Source organism: Hyla sarda, chromosome 8 (genome assembly GCF_029499605.1).
Source record: "Hyla sarda isolate aHylSar1 chromosome 8, aHylSar1.hap1, whole genome shotgun sequence".
Classification (NCBI taxonomy): Eukaryota; Metazoa; Chordata; class Amphibia; order Anura; family Hylidae; genus Hyla; species Hyla sarda.
The window spans coordinates 117,217,450-117,230,936 of record NC_079196.1 but is presented as its reverse complement, the minus strand read 5'-3'; the positions used below and the strand labels follow the sequence as shown (position 1 = coordinate 117,230,936).

At 43.4% G+C, this 13,487-nt stretch overlaps 8 pseudogenes; all 8 read left to right on the top strand.

Annotated features, from left to right (window-relative positions):
* The first annotated feature begins 786 nt into the window (after positions 1–786).
* LOC130287150 (U2 spliceosomal RNA) lies at positions 787–1,050 on the top strand (annotated as a pseudogene).
* A 1,479-nt stretch (positions 1,051–2,529) lies between these two features.
* Positions 2,530–2,793, top strand: LOC130287149 (U2 spliceosomal RNA; annotated as a pseudogene).
* Positions 2,794–4,282: 1,489 nt separating this feature from the next.
* Positions 4,283–4,546, top strand: LOC130287148 (U2 spliceosomal RNA; annotated as a pseudogene).
* A 1,467-nt stretch (positions 4,547–6,013) lies between these two features.
* On the top strand, positions 6,014–6,277 carry LOC130287146 (U2 spliceosomal RNA; annotated as a pseudogene).
* A 1,470-nt stretch (positions 6,278–7,747) lies between these two features.
* On the top strand, positions 7,748–8,011 carry LOC130287145 (U2 spliceosomal RNA; annotated as a pseudogene).
* Positions 8,012–9,495: 1,484 nt separating this feature from the next.
* LOC130287144 (U2 spliceosomal RNA) lies at positions 9,496–9,759 on the top strand (annotated as a pseudogene).
* Positions 9,760–11,239: 1,480 nt separating this feature from the next.
* Positions 11,240–11,503, top strand: LOC130287143 (U2 spliceosomal RNA; annotated as a pseudogene).
* A 1,464-nt stretch (positions 11,504–12,967) lies between these two features.
* LOC130287142 (U2 spliceosomal RNA) lies at positions 12,968–13,231 on the top strand (annotated as a pseudogene).
* Positions 13,232–13,487: the final 256 nt, after the last annotated feature.

The following is a 13,487-nucleotide window of genomic DNA, read 5'->3' as shown; positions in this document are numbered from 1 at the left end:
GATCGAATGAATGAAAGTCTGAATGACAGAAAGAAAAAAGGATGAAGAAAGAAGCATGAAGAAAAAAAAATGTATATGGAGTTGCTGACATGAGTGCAATCTACAAAGCCGTTGAGGCTGATCCTCATGGGAGGATTATTGCACCAGGACCCTTAGCACTTTTAAAATGCCATTCAATGCCACGGGCTAGATGTAAACTGCAGATGACCATGTTGTGGTAGTTACCATGGATACCCAAGTGATGTGTGAGCTAACACATAGGCCCAACAGATTCCAAGAAGGCCAGAATCACCAGCGGCACCACCATCGATTGTCAGGTCACCCGGATTCAGCAAATACCAGAGTCCAAAATGATGCAGGTTTATACTGTTAATTTTCAGTTTATCGTTACAGTTGGTGTTATTCCATGTCGGAAGGGACGCAGCTACAGCCAGTGGGGTAACTAGAGACAGGCAGGCAGCTATGTGCAACAAAGGTAGGCGTGTTGTTTTCATATGCAGATCTGAAATATTGTCTTATATGCAAGAGGAGGAGTGATGGGGGTTCAGGCAAAAGCCAGGCTATGGATTGCATTGCTAAATGCTCCATCAGAGTGCAATGGTCGCCTGTCCTTTTTTTAAGTGATGATGTGGGTTTAGCCTGTGCTGTATGTATGTATGGGTGGCTGACTGCCACCCACCCAGAAAGTGTATGGGAGGCTGGTTGGCTGCCAGCCTTCCTTCCATTCCTATGAGTAATGTGAGTGCTCATGAAGGGGACATGGTTGGGTCCACCCCTTTCCCGGTTATCCCCTCTAGGCCTTTTGGCTTAGATCAAGTGTAAAAAAAGAAAGGATCTTGCGACAGATCGCATCCTGAGGCACGTTTTTTTTTGTGTGAATACTTGCACTTGGGTGACTTGTGAGCACATACTGATACATACGTTCCCTATCTGGGGACCATAAATTAAATGGATTTTTGAGAAAGGGAGCTGATTTGGAAGCTTGCTTCTGTCGCCCTATGCATTGACCCGATGTGGCAGTATCTTCGGGTAGTGAACAGTGCACCACCCCATTCCAGTGTTAAACAAGAAAGATTCTCATTTAATCCTCCGTGGGTGAGAATTTGAGTTTGAGAATTGGAGACCAAAATGATGAGTTGCACTGACTGGTTTATGAACGTCTATTCATTTAGCGTTTTAATGACCATGTTTGCACACTGATTGGTGTAAAAAAATAAAATAAAACTAAATAATAATAATCTAGCACACCTGTGCAGGTTTGACATGACATGACAGGTAGCTGTCTTGTGGGTGGTGCTGAATCCTGTTAAATGACATGAGGGTCTCATGCCTATACACAAGGGTGTGTCATTGCTGTTGCTTGACCATGCATTGGTTTCTGTGGTCAGTGAATGATAAAAACAAAATTTACCATCCATTGATGGATGGGAAATCCGCCATGAGGCATTTGTTTTTAGAAACTGCTGCTCACAACCAATGTTGCAATGGAGTGTCTCCATCTGCTGGTGGTATTGGAAAGGCATTAGTGCTATGACAGGGTCTGAAGAAGAAGAAGAAGAAGAAGAAGAAGAAGAAGACGGAAAAAAATATATATAAAAAGAAAAAGAGAGAGAGAGAGAGAGACTGACTTAGTGAGCGAGTGAGTGAGAGAGTGAGAGTGAGTGAGAGTGAATGAGTGAGTGAGTGATTGAGTGAGTGAGTGAGTGAGTGAGAACAAATGAGTTAAAGCAAGTGAGTGAGAGAGATCGAATGAATGAAAGTCTGAATGACAGAAAGAAAAAAGGATGAAGAAAGAAGCATGAAGAAAAAAAAATGTATATGGAGTTGCTGACATGAGTGCAATCTACAAAGCCGTTGAGGCTGATCCTCATGGGAGGATTATTGCACCAGGACCCTTAGCACTTTTAAAATGCCATTCAATGCCACGGGCTAGATGTAAACTGCAGATGACCATGTTGTGGTAGTTACCATGGATACCCAAGTGATGTGTGAGCTAACACATAGGCCCAACAGATTCCAAGAAGGCCAGAATCACCAGCGGCACCACCATCGATTGTCAGGTCACCCGGATTCAGCAAATACCAGAGTCCAAAATGATGCAGGTTTATACTGTTAATTTTCAGTTTATCGTTACAGTTGGTGTTATTCCATGTCGGAAGGGACGCAGCTACAGCCAGTGGGGTAACTAGAGACAGGCAGGCAGCTATGTGCAACAAAGGTAGGCGTGTTGTTTTCATATGCAGATCTGAAATATTGTCTTATATGCAAGAGGAGGAGTGATGGGGGTTCAGGCAAAAGCCAGGCTATGGATTGCATTGCTAAATGCTCCATCAGAGTGCAATGGTCGCCTGTCCTTTTTTTAAGTGATGATGTGGGTTTAGCCTGTGCTGTATGTATGTATGGGTGGCTGACTGCCACCCACCCAGAAAGTGTATGGGAGGCTGGTTGGCTGCCAGCCTTCCTTCCATTCCTATGAGTAATGTGAGTGCTCATGAAGGGGACATGGTTGGGTCCACCCCTTTCCCGGTTATCCCCTCTAGGCCTTTTGGCTTAGATCAAGTGTAAAAAAAGAAAGGATCTTGCGACAGATCGCATCCTGAGGCACGTTTTTTTTTGTGTGAATACTTGCACTTGGGTGACTTGTGAGCACATACTGATACATACGTTCCCTATCTGGGGACCATAAATTAAATGGATTTTTGAGAAAGGGAGCTGATTTGGAAGCTTGCTTCTGTCGCCCTATGCATTGACCCGATGTGGCAGTATCTTCGGGTAGTGAACAGTGCACCACCCCATTCCAGTGTTAAACAAGAAAGATTCTCATTTAATCCTCCGTGGGTGAGAATTTGAGTTTGAGAATTGGAGACCAAAATGATGAGTTGCACTGACTGGTTTATGAACGTCTATTCATTTAGCGTTTTAATGACCATGTTTGCACACTGATTGGTGTAAAAAAATAAAATAAAACTAAATAATAATAATCTAGCACACCTGTGCAGGTTTGACATGACATGACAGGTAGCTGTCTTGTGGGTGGTGCTGAATCCTGTTAAATGACATGAGGGTCTCATGCCTATACACAAGGGTGTGTCATTGCTGTTGCTTGACCATGCATTGGTTTCTGTGGTCAGTGAATGATAAAAACAAAATTTACCATCCATTGATGGATGGGAAATCCGCCATGAGGCATTTGTTTTTAGAAACTGCTGCTCACAACCAATGTTGCAATGGAGTGTCTCCATCTGCTGGTGGTATTGGAAAGGCATTAGTGCTATGACAGGGTCTGAAGAAGAAGAAGAAGAAGAAGAAGAAGAAGAAGAAGAAGACGGAAAAAAATATATATAAAAAGAAAAAGAGAGAGAGAGAGAGAGACTGACTTAGTGAGCGAGTGAGTGAGAGAGTGAGAGTGAGTGAGAGTGAATGAGTGAGTGAGTGATTGAGTGAGTGAGTGAGTGAGTGAGTGAGAACAAATGAGTTAAAGCAAGTGAGTGAGAGAGATCGAATGAATGAAAGTCTGAATGACAGAAAGAAAAAAGGATGAAGAAAGAAGCATGAAGAAAAAAAAATGTATATGGAGTTGCTGACATGAGTGCAATCTACAAAGCCGTTGAGGCTGATCCTCATGGGAGGATTATTGCACCAGGACCCTTAGCACTTTTAAAATGCCATTCAATGCCACGGGCTAGATGTAAACTGCAGATGACCATGTTGTGGTAGTTACCATGGATACCCAAGTGATGTGTGAGCTAACACATAGGCCCAACAGATTCCAAGAAGGCCAGAATCACCAGCGGCACCACCATCGATTGTCAGGTCACCCGGATTCAGCAAATACCAGAGTCCAAAATGATGCAGGTTTATACTGTTAATTTTCAGTTTATCGTTACAGTTGGTGTTATTCCATGTCGGAAGGGACGCAGCTACAGCCAGTGGGGTAACTAGAGACAGGCAGGCAGCTATGTGCAACAAAGGTAGGCGTGTTGTTTTCATATGCAGATCTGAAATATTGTCTTATATGCAAGAGGAGGAGTGATGGGGGTTCAGGCAAAAGCCAGGCTATGGATTGCATTGCTAAATGCTCCATTAGAGTGCAATGGTCGCCTGTCCTTTTTTTAAGTGATGATGTGGGTTTAGCCTGTGCTGTATGTATGTATGGGTGGCTGACTGCCACCCACCCAGAAAGTGTATGGGAGGCTGGTTGGCTGCCAGCCTTCCTTCCATTCCTATGAGTAATGTGAGTGCTCATGAAGGGGACATGGTTGGGTCCACCCCTTTCCCGGTTATCCCCTCTAGGCCTTTTGGCTTAGATCAAGTGTAAAAAAAGAAAGGATCTTGCGACAGATCGCATCCTGAGGCACGTTTTTTTTTGTGTGAATACTTGCACTTGGGTGACTTGTGAGCACATACTGATACATACGTTCCCTATCTGGGGACCATAAATTAAATGGATTTTTGAGAAAGGGAGCTGATTTGGAAGCTTGCTTCTGTCGCCCTATGCATTGACCCGATGTGGCAGTATCTTCGGGTAGTGAACAGTGCACCACCCCATTCCAGTGTTAAACAAGAAAGATTCTCATTTAATCCTCCGTGGGTGAGAATTTGAGTTTGAGAATTGGAGACCAAAATGATGAGTTGCACTGACTGGTTTATGAACGTCTATTCATTTAGCGTTTTAATGACCATGTTTGCACACTGATTGGTGTAAAAAAATAAAATAAAACTAAATAATAATAATCTAGCACACCTGTGCAGGTTTGACATGACATGACAGGTAGCTGTCTTGTGGGTGGTGCTGAATCCTGTTAAATGACATGAGGGTCTCATGCCTATACACAAGGGTGTGTCATTGCTGTTGCTTGACCATGCATTGGTTTCTGTGGTCAGTGAATGATAAAAACAAAATTTACCATCCATTGATGGATGGGAAATCCGCCATGAGGCATTTGTTTTTAGAAACTGCTGCTCACAACCAATGTTGCAATGGAGTGTCTCCATCTGCTGGTGGTATTGGAAAGGCATTAGTGCTATGACAGGGTCTGAAGAAGAAGAAGAAGAAGAAGACGGAAAAAAATATATATAAAAAGAAAAAGAGAGAGAGAGAGAGAGACTGACTTAGTGAGCGAGTGAGTGAGAGAGTGAGAGTGAGTGAGAGTGAATGAGTGAGTGAGTGATTGAGTGAGTGAGTGAGTGAGTGAGAACAAATGAGTTAAAGCAAGTGAGTGAGAGAGATCGAATGAATGAAAGTCTGAATGACAGAAAGAAAAAAGGATGAAGAAAGAAGCATGAAGAAAAAAAAATGTATATGGAGTTGCTGACATGAGTGCAATCTACAAAGCCGTTGAGGCTGATCCTCATGGGAGAATTATTGCACCAGGACCCTTAGCACTTTTAAAATGCCATTCAATGCCACGGGCTAGATGTAAACTGCAGATGACCATGTTGTGGTAGTTACCATGGATACCCAAGTGATGTGTGAGCTAACACATAGGCCCAACAGATTCCAAGAAGGCCAGAATCACCAGCGGCACCACCATCGATTGTCAGGTCACCCGGATTCAGCAAATACCAGAGTCCAAAATGATGCAGGTTTATACTGTTAATTTTCAGTTTATCGTTACAGTTGGTGTTATTCCATGTCGGAAGGGACGCAGCTACAGCCAGTGGGGTAACTAGAGACAGGCAGGCAGCTATGTGCAACAAAGGTAGGCGTGTTGTTTTCATATGCAGATCTGAAATATTGTCTTATATGCAAGAGGAGGAGTGATGGGGGTTCAGGCAAAAGCCAGGCTATGGATTGCATTGCTAAATGCTCCATCAGAGTGCAATGGTCGCCTGTCCTTTTTTTAAGTGATGATGTGGGTTTAGCCTGTGCTGTATGTATGTATGGGTGGCTGACTGCCACCCACCCAGAAAGTGTATGGGAGGCTGGTTGGCTGCCAGCCTTCCTTCCATTCCTATGAGTAATGTGAGTGCTCATGAAGGGGACATGGTTGGGTCCACCCCTTTCCCGGTTATCCCCTCTAGGCCTTTTGGCTTAGATCAAGTGTAAAAAAAGAAAGGATCTTGCGACAGATCGCATCCTGAGGCACGTTTTTTTTTGTGTGAATACTTGCACTTGGGTGACTTGTGAGCACATACTGATACATACGTTCCCTATCTGGGGACCATAAATTAAATGGATTTTTGAGAAAGGGAGCTGATTTGGAAGCTTGCTTCTGTCGCCCTATGCATTGACCCGATGTGGCAGTATCTTCGGGTAGTGAACAGTGCACCACCCCATTCCAGTGTTAAACAAGAAAGATTCTCATTTAATCCTCCGTGGGTGAGAATTTGAGTTTGAGAATTGGAGACCAAAATGATGAGTTGCACTGACTGGTTTATGAACGTCTATTCATTTAGCGTTTTAATGACCATGTTTGCACACTGATTGGTGTAAAAAAATAAAATAAAACTAAATAATAATAATCTAGCACACCTGTGCAGGTTTGACATGACATGACAGGTAGCTGTCTTGTGGGTGGTGCTGAATCCTGTTAAATGACATGAGGGTCTCATGCCTATACACAAGGGTGTGTCATTGCTGTTGCTTGACCATGCATTGGTTTCTGTGGTCAGTGAATGATAAAAACAAAATTTACCATCCATTGATGGATGGGAAATCCGCCATGAGGCATTTGTTTTTAGAAACTGCTGCTCACAACCAATGTTGCAATGGAGTGTCTCCATCTGCTGGTGGTATTGGAAAGGCATTAGTGCTATGACAGGGTCTGAAGAAGAAGAAGAAGAAGAAGAAGACGGAAAAAAATATATATAAAAAGAAAAAGAGAGAGAGAGAGAGAGACTGACTTAGTGAGCGAGTGAGTGAGAGAGTGAGAGTGAGTGAGAGTGAATGAGTGAGTGAGTGATTGAGTGAGTGAGTGAGTGAGTGAGAACAAATGAGTTAAAGCAAGTGAGTGAGAGAGATCGAATGAATGAAAGTCTGAATGACAGAAAGAAAAAAGGATGAAGAAAGAAGCATGAAGAAAAAAAAATGTATATGGAGTTGCTGACATGAGTGCAATCTACAAAGCCGTTGAGGCTGATCCTCATGGGAGGATTATTGCACCAGGACCCTTAGCACTTGTAAAATGCCATTCAATGCCACGGGCTAGATGTAAACTGCAGATGACCATGTTGTGGTAGTTACCATGGATACCCAAGTGATGTGTGAGCTAACACATAGGCCCAACAGATTCCAAGAAGGCCAGAATCACCAGCGGCACCACCATCGATTGTCAGGTCACCCGGATTCAGCAAATACCAGAGTCCAAAATGATGCAGGTTTATACTGTTAATTTTCAGTTTATCGTTACAGTTGGTGTTATTCCATGTTGGAAGGGACGCAGCTACAGCCAGTGGGGTAACTAGAGACAGGCAGGCAGCTATGTGCAACAAAGGTAGGCGTGTTGTTTTCATATGCAGATCTGAAATATTGTCTTATATGCAAGAGGAGGAGTGATGGGGGTTCAGGCAAAAGCCAGGCTATGGATTGCATTGCTAAATGCTCCATCAGAGTGCAATGGTCGCCTGTCCTTTTTTTAAGTGATGATGTGGGTTTAGCCTGTGCTGTATGTATGTATGGGTGGCTGACTGCCACCCACCCAGAAAGTGTATGGGAGGCTGGTTGGCTGCCAGCCTTCCTTCCATTCCTATGAGTAATGTGAGTGCTCATGAAGGGGACATGGTTGGGTCCACCCCTTTCCCGGTTATCCCCTCTAGGCCTTTTGGCTTAGATCAAGTGTAAAAAAAGAAAGGATCTTGCGACAGATCGCATCCTGAGGCACGTTTTTTTTTGTGTGAATACTTGCACTTGGGTGACTTGTGAGCACATACTGATACATACGTTCCCTATCTGGGGACCATAAATTAAATGGATTTTTGAGAAAGGGAGCTGATTTGGAAGCTTGCTTCTGTCGCCCTATGCATTGACCCGATGTGGCAGTATCTTCGGGTAGTGAACAGTGCACCACCCCATTCCAGTGTTAAACAAGAAAGATTCTCATTTAATCCTCCGTGGGTGAGAATTTGAGTTTGAGAATTGGAGACCAAAATGATGAGTTGCACTGACTGGTTTATGAACGTCTATTCATTTAGCGTTTTAATGACCATGTTTGCACACTGATTGGTGTAAAAAAATAAAATAAAACTAAATAATAATAATCTAGCACACCTGTGCAGGTTTGACATGACATGACAGGTAGCTGTCTTGTGGGTGGTGCTGAATCCTGTTAAATGACATGAGGGTCTCATGCCTATACACAAGGGTGTGTCATTGCTGTTGCTTGACCATGCATTGGTTTCTGTGGTCAGTGAATGATAAAAACAAAATTTACCATCCATTGATGGATGGGAAATCCGCCATGAGGCATTTGTTTTTAGAAACTGCTGCTCACAACCAATGTTGCAATGGAGTGTCTCCATCTGCTGGTGGTATTGGAAAGGCATTAGTGCTATGACAGGGTCTGAAGAAGAAGAAGAAGAAGAAGAAGAAGAAGAAGAAGAAGAAGACGGAAAAAAATATATATAAAAAGAAAAAGAGAGAGAGAGAGAGAGACTGACTTAGTGAGCGAGTGAGTGAGAGAGTGAGAGTGAGTGAGAGTGAATGAGTGAGTGAGTGATTGAGTGAGTGAGTGAGTGAGAACAAATGAGTTAAAGCAAGTGAGTGAGAGAGATCGAATGAATGAAAGTCTGAATGACAGAAAGAAAAAAGGATGAAGAAAGAAGCATGAAGAAAAAAAAATGTATATGGAGTTGCTGACATGAGTGCAATCTACAAAGCCGTTGAGGCTGATCCTCATGGGAGGATTATTGCACCAGGACCCTTAGCACTTTTAAAATGCCATTCAATGCCACGGGCTAGATGTAAACTGCAGATGACCATGTTGTGGTAGTTACCATGGATACCCAAGTGATGTGTGAGCTAACACATAGGCCCAACAGATTCCAAGAAGGCCAGAATCACCAGCGGCACCACCATCGATTGTCAGGTCACCCGGATTCAGCAAATACCAGAGTCCAAAATGATGCAGGTTTATACTGTTAATTTTCAGTTTATCGTTACAGTTGGTGTTATTCCATGTCGGAAGGGACGCAGCTACAGCCAGTGGGGTAACTAGAGACAGGCAGGCAGCTATGTGCAACAAAGGTAGGCGTGTTGTTTTCATATGCAGATCTGAAATATTGTCTTATATGCAAGAGGAGGAGTGATGGGGGTTCAGGCAAAAGCCAGGCTATGGATTGCATTGCTAAATGCTCCATCAGAGTGCAATGGTCGCCTGTCCTTTTTTTAAGTGATGATGTGGGTTTAGCCTGTGCTGTATGTATGTATGGGTGGCTGACTGCCACCCACCCAGAAAGTGTATGGGAGGCTGGTTGGCTGCCAGCCTTCCTTCCATTCCTATGAGTAATGTGAGTGCTCATGAAGGGGACATGGTTGGGTCCACCCCTTTCCCGGTTATCCCCTCTAGGCCTTTTGGCTTAGATCAAGTGTAAAAAAAGAAAGGATCTTGCGACAGATCGCATCCTGAGGCACGTTTTTTTTTGTGTGAATACTTGCACTTGGGTGACTTGTGAGCACATACTGATACATACGTTCCCTATCTGGGGACCATAAATTAAATGGATTTTTGAGAAAGGGAGCTGATTTGGAAGCTTGCTTCTGTCGCCCTATGCATTGACCCGATGTGGCAGTATCTTCGGGTAGTGAACAGTGCACCACCCCATTCCAGTGTTAAACAAGAAAGATTCTCATTTAATCCTCCGTGGGTGAGAATTTGAGTTTGAGAATTGGAGACCAAAATGATGAGTTGCACTGACTGGTTTATGAACGTCTATTCATTTAGCGTTTTAATGACCATGTTTGCACACTGATTGGTGTAAAAAAATAAAATAAAACTAAATAATAATAATCTAGCACACCTGTGCAGGTTTGACATGACATGACAGGTAGCTGTCTTGTGGGTGGTGCTGAATCCTGTTAAATGACATGAGGGTCTCATGCCTATACACAAGGGTGTGTCATTGCTGTTGCTTGACCATGCATTGGTTTCTGTGGTCAGTGAATGATAAAAACAAAATTTACCATCCATTGATGGATGGGAAATCCGCCATGAGGCATTTGTTTTTAGAAACTGCTGCTCACAACCAATGTTGCAATGGAGTGTCTCCATCTGCTGGTGGTATTGGAAAGGCATTAGTGCTATGACAGGGTCTGAAGAAGAAGAAGAAGAAGAAGAAGAAGAAGACGGAAAAAAATATATATAAAAAGAAAAAGAGAGAGAGAGAGAGAGACTGACTTAGTGAGCGAGTGAGTGAGAGAGTGAGAGTGAGTGAGAGTGAATGAGTGAGTGAGTGATTGAGTGAGTGAGTGAGTGAGTGAGTGAGAACAAATGAGTTAAAGCAAGTGAGTGAGAGAGATCGAATGAATGAAAGTCTGAATGACAGAAAGAAAAAAGGATGAAGAAAGAAGCATGAAGAAAAAAAAATGTATATGGAGTTGCTGACATGAGTGCAATCTACAAAGCCGTTGAGGCTGATCCTCATGGGAGGATTATTGCACCAGGACCCTTAGCACTTTTAAAATGCCATTCAATGCCACGGGCTAGATGTAAACTGCAGATGACCATGTTGTGGTAGTTACCATGGATACCCAAGTGATGTGTGAGCTAACACATAGGCCCAACAGATTCCAAGAAGGCCAGAATCACCAGCGGCACCACCATCGATTGTCAGGTCACCCGGATTCAGCAAATACCAGAGTCCAAAATGATGCAGGTTTATACTGTTAATTTTCAGTTTATCGTTACAGTTGGTGTTATTCCATGTCGGAAGGGACGCAGCTACAGCCAGTGGGGTAACTAGAGACAGGCAGGCAGCTATGTGCAACAAAGGTAGGCGTGTTGTTTTCATATGCAGATCTGAAATATTGTCTTATATGCAAGAGGAGGAGTGATGGGGGTTCAGGCAAAAGCCAGGCTATGGATTGCATTGCTAAATGCTCCATCAGAGTGCAATGGTCGCCTGTCCTTTTTTTAAGTGATGATGTGGGTTTAGCCTGTGCTGTATGTATGTATGGGTGGCTGACTGCCACCCACCCAGAAAGTGTATGGGAGGCTGGTTGGCTGCCAGCCTTCCTTCCATTCCTATGAGTAATGTGAGTGCTCATGAAGGGGACATGGTTGGGTCCACCCCTTTCCCGGTTATCCCCTCTAGGCCTTTTGGCTTAGATCAAGTGTAAAAAAAGAAAGGATCTTGCGACAGATCGCATCCTGAGGCACGTTTTTTTTTGTGTGAATACTTGCACTTGGGTGACTTGTGAGCACATACTGATACATACGTTCCCTATCTGGGGACCATAAATTAAATGGATTTTTGAGAAAGGGAGCTGATTTGGAAGCTTGCTTCTGTCGCCCTATGCATTGACCCGATGTGGCAGTATCTTCGGGTAGTGAACAGTGCACCACCCCATTCCAGTGTTAAACAAGAAAGATTCTCATTTAATCCTCCGTGGGTGAGAATTTGAGTTTGAGAATTGGAGACCAAAATGATGAGTTGCACTGACTGGTTTATGAACGTCTATTCATTTAGCGTTTTAATGACCATGTTTGCACACTGATTGGTGTAAAAAAATAAAATAAAACTAAATAATAATAATCTAGCACACCTGTGCAGGTTTGACATGACATGACAGGTAGCTGTCTTGTGGGTGGTGCTGAATCCTGTTAAATGACATGAGGGTCTCATGCCTATACACAAGGGTGTGTCATTGCTGTTGCTTGACCATGCATTGGTTTCTGTGGTCAGTGAATGATAAAAACAAAATTTACCATCCATTGATGGATGGGAAATCCGCCATGAGGCATTTGTTTTTAGAAACTGCTGCTCACAACCAATGTTGCAATGGAGTGTCTCCATCTGCTGGTGGTATTGGAAAGGCATTAGTGCTATGACAGGGTCTGAAGAAGAAGAAGAAGAAGACGGAAAAAAATATATATAAAAAGAAAAAGAGAGAGAGAGAGAGAGACTGACTTAGTGAGCGAGTGAGTGAGAGAGTGAGAGTGAGTGAGAGTGAATGAGTGAGTGAGTGATTGAGTGAGTGAGTGAGTGAGTGAGAACAAATGAGTTAAAGCAAGTGAGTGAGAGAGATCGAATGAATGAAAGTCTGAATGACAGAAAGAAAAAAGGATGAAGAAAGAAGCATGAAGAAAAAAAAATGTATATGGAGTTGCTGACATGAGTGCAATCTACAAAGCCGTTGAGGCTGATCCTCATGGGAGGATTATTGCACCAGGACCCTTAGCACTTTTAAAATGCCATTCAATGCCACGGGCTAGATGTAAACTGCAGATGACCATGTTGTGGTAGTTACCATGGATACCCAAGTGATGTGTGAGCTAACACATAGGCCCAACAGATTCCAAGAAGGCCAGAATCACCAGCGGCACCACCATCGATTGTCAGGTCACCCGGATTCAGCAAATACCAGAGTCCAAAATGATGCAGGTTTATACTGTTAATTTTCAGTTTATCGTTACAGTTGGTGTTATTCCATGTCGGAAGGGACGCAGCTACAGCCAGTGGGGTAACTAGAGACAGGCAGGCAGCTATGTGCAACAAAGGTAGGCGTGTTGTTTTCATATGCAGATCTGAAATATTGTCTTATATGCAAGAGGAGGAGTGATGGGGGTTCAGGCAAAAGCCAGGCTATGGATTGCATTGCTAAATGCTCCATCAGAGTGCAATGGTCGCCTGTCCTTTTTTTAAGTGATGATGTGGGTTTAGCCTGTGCTGTATGTATGTATGGGTGGCTGACTGCCACCCACCCAGAAAGTGTATGGGAGGCTGGTTGGCTGCCAGCCTTCCTTCCATTCCTATGAGTAATGTGAGTGCTCATGAAGGGGACATGGTTGGGTCCACCCCTTTCCCGGTTATCCCCTCTAGGCCTTTTGGCTTAGATCAAGTGTAAAAAAAGAAAGGATCTTGCGACAGATCGCATCCTGAGGCACGTTTTTTTTTGTGTGAATACTTGCACTTGGGTGACTTGTGAGCACATACTGATACATACGTTCCCTATCTGGGGACCATAAATTAAATGGATTTTTGAGAAAGGGAGCTGATTTGGAAGCTTGCTTCTGTCGCCCTATGCATTGACCCGATGTGGCAGTATCTTCGGGTAGTGAACAGTGCACCACCCCATTCCAGTGTTAAACAAGAAAGATTCTCATTTAATCCTCCGTGGGTGAGAATTTGAGTTTGAGAATTGGAGACCAAAATGATGAGTTGCACTGACTGGTTTATGAACGTCTATTCATTTAGCGTTTTAATGACCATGTTTGCACACTGATTGGTGTAAAAAAATAAAATAAAACTAAATAATAATAATCTAGCACACCTGTGCAGGTTTGACATGATATGACAGGTAGCTGTCTTGTGGGTGGTGCTGAATCCTG